Source organism: Dryobates pubescens, chromosome 29 (assembly GCF_014839835.1).
Source record: "Dryobates pubescens isolate bDryPub1 chromosome 29, bDryPub1.pri, whole genome shotgun sequence".
In the NCBI taxonomy this organism is placed as follows: domain Eukaryota; kingdom Metazoa; phylum Chordata; class Aves; order Piciformes; family Picidae; genus Dryobates; species Dryobates pubescens.
The window spans coordinates 3592444-3595814 of NC_071640.1; positions in this window are offsets into that span (position 1 = coordinate 3592444).

Sequence of the window (3371 nt, forward strand, 5' to 3'; positions counted from 1 at the left end):
CTACGTGGGACACAGCCCCCAGCCAGGGAAGTGTTCCTGCTGCCGGCAATGCCTGAGCTCATACTTAAAGCCCCGCATGTGGTCCTGTGCCGTGTCAGAGGTGTGCTGCTTGTCAAGGTCAGCTTCTCCAGGCCCCAAAATCATCTCCAGCAAAATTAAGACTGGCATCAAAAGCTCAGCCAGGCCTTACCGTGAAGCACCTCATGCTTCTGTGCTTTCCTGAGTCAGAGTCACTCCAAGACACTGCTGCAGCCAAGGACCATTTGTTAGCTTCCAAGAGAGCTTGTGTGTGATTTCCCATGAAGGATGCATGCCCCTAAGCCTGGTGGTGGGCAGCTGCTGTGCAGGTGAGCCCTCAGTGTGCTTCATCTGAGCAAACCCACAGGCTCAGCCTCCTCTCTCACTCTTGCTCTTGACAAGAATTCAAGGAAAGCCTGATAAGAGAGGAGGAGAAAGTGAAGGAGACAGAGAGCAGAGACTAAATATTGTGCAAGCTGGTGTCCTGCACACAGGCAGCAAAGCCTGGGCTGGGGGACAACTCCTCTGCTCTGCAGCAGTGCGGTCTGGGGTACCACTGGGATCCTGGTGTCTCCAAGGCTGGGGACATGGCCATGCCTCACTGCTGCTGTGATAGCGTCGAGGACAGAGACAGGAAAAAGCCCAGAGCCTCATTTCTGCTAAGCCAGCTGGGTGAAGGGCTTCTTTATCTGCCTTTTGGTGTGAGATAAGGTTTCAGAGCTGTCCTGCCGAGCAGCTTTGTGTCACTGACAGATACCTCCCCTCACTGCAGAAAGGTATCTCAGAAAATATTTGAGCAAGACCCTATCTTGGTGCAACCTGTGTGCAATGGAAAGACACACAGGGTGGATTAGATCCACACTGTGGGGGTTTCAGTGTCTCCTTGTCTATGCAAGGGCAAAGCCATTTTCCTCAGCTTGTAGGATCAGGCAGCAAAGGCTTCTCTTGTTGCAAGTCCCTGTGGAGAATTATCTCACACTAAGTATTTATAAGCATTTGTGAGATTCTCCCCTCAGTCTTCTCTTTTCCAGACTCAAAAGACCCAATTCCCTCAGTCTGTCTTCATAAGAGAGATGTTCTAGTTCCCTAATCATCATCTTTGTAGCCCTAATTGAAGTTTCAAAACTGCCCACTTGCAGCAGATTCCAAGTTTTCCACATCAAAAACACCTGAAGTGTTGAAAAGTGCACTCAAAGGGCTGGTTGGGATCCCCACTGTGGGATCCCCAGATCCAGAGGAGTTCTCCATGGAAAAGACCTGAAGAATGGACAGGACATTACAGATTCAGAGATTCACAGATTCCATTGGGTTGGAAGGAGCCCTCAGAGCTCACCTTGCACAACTACCCTGCAGTCAGCAGGAGCACTTCCAGCTGGATCAGGCTGCCCAGGGCCACACTGAGTCTGATCTTGAATGTTCCCATGGACAGTGTTTCAACCACATCCCTGGGCAACCTGTTCCAGTATTTTACCACTCTAATTGTGAAGAACTTCTTCCCTATGTCCAACCTAAATCTCCCCTGCTCCAGTTTCAAACCACTGCCCCTCATCCTATCACCACAGGACCTTCTAAACAGACCCTGCCCATCCTGTAGATGCCCTTCAGATATTGAAATGCAGCTCTAAGGTCTCTCTGGAGCCTTCTCTTCTCCAGGCTGAACAGCCCAAATTCTTTCAGCCTGTCTTCACAGGAGAGGCGCTCCAGCCCTCTGATCATCTTTGTGGCCCTCCTCTGGACCCACTGCAGCAGGTTTATGTCTCTCTTGTGTTGGGGGTCCTATAGCTGGGCACTAACAGTGCTCTGCAGGAATGGTTAAGCCAGCTGGACGCTAGCAGTGCTCTACAGGAGTGGTTAAGCCACACGACAGGCAGCTGAACAGAGCTCAATGTCTTTTCTGTCAAATGAATAAGGCATGTAACAGGTAAGTGACTCCCCATTAGTGGATCTAATACCTTGGCTTAAAAGTCCTACCCAGGAAGCTCCCATGGCTTTCTGCTGACTTCACTGGATTTCAGCAGCACGACAGAGAAGCGGAATTCAGCCTAAAAGTCAGACAGCGAATGCAGAAGTCAAGAACTGGGGGGGGGGAGGGGAGGGGAGGGAGGGAAAGATCCCAAAAAAAGAAGTGTTGAGATGTCTCCTCTCTGCCACGTCGCAGCCACATCAAAACAGCCACTGCCTTTGCTTTGTTTAATCACTTATCTCCATGGAGGGAAGAGGAAATTCCCAAGACCCCATGATCGTTAAAAATATTAGCCAGGGCCTGGCGATTATTTTTGGTAGCTTAAAACACTTCCTGGCCGAAGGGTTTTGGGTTTGCATGGGGCTCCAGCAAATGTTTGAGCGCAGCTTTCCCTAAACACCCATTCTCCTCGCACCAGCCTGCAGTTTACAATTCAAGTGGGAAGGGCGGGGAGATGTTTCTCTTTCTTTTGTTTGGCCCTGCCGCCTGCTAAAGTGCACAGCACCGCACCGAAGTGCTGTTTAGCTATTTTCTCGTATCCTTAAATAAAGGGCCAGTTCACACACAGGCAGAAATCTCTGTTTCCTCTCGGGCAGGAAAAAGGAAGTGAATGCACAGGGCAGATTTGGAGCTGGCTTGCAAGAACAATTGAACTCCCCTCCAGAGGGGAAGGGGATCTGCGTCAAGAGGAATTCACTTTTTTTTCCCTCCCCTCTCTCTCTCTCCTTTTTTTTTTTTGCTTTCTGGAAGGGAAGAGAAAGGAAAAAAAAAATGACCTTTAGTTTAAAAGCCTGAAAGAATAAAGGTCTGGGCATTTAGAGCTGCCTGCACAAATATAGCCATGAAGGCTTTTTCCTGCCGAAGGGCTCCCGCGGCCGCTCGCTCCGTCCTTCAGCGGCGCGGGCCCGACTGCAAACGCTGCCCCGTGTGCTCCCCCTCTTAGCTGCCCTAGGTGAAGGACGTCACCAGAACCTGTCAACAGTTCCTGGTGAGGAGGGACAGTCCCTGAGTGCTTTGCAAAATATTTACCAGTTTTCTCTTTGTCCCTCCCCAGGGCTGCCCAGCTAACGGGGCAGAGGAGATCGGCGGATGGGGTTTGGTGGCTCCCTTTGCTTTCCTCCTCCCCAGGAGTCCTATTTCCAGCTGTCTGCACAAGCAGGGAGGGCAGCAAGGCAACCTGTTTTGTGGTCAAGACCTCATGCTGACCACATCATTTTTGGTCCCTTTTCAGTCAACCACAAAATCCTCTCCCAGCTTTCCTGAGAAGAGGATGTGAGCTGAGGTTTCAGGGGCTTGTCCAAACACTCTCTGTGTGATCTCGTCTATGAGTCCCAAGCACTTTAATCCTCACCACTGCTTTCCCTTTTAGTGGACCCTGACTATCCACACT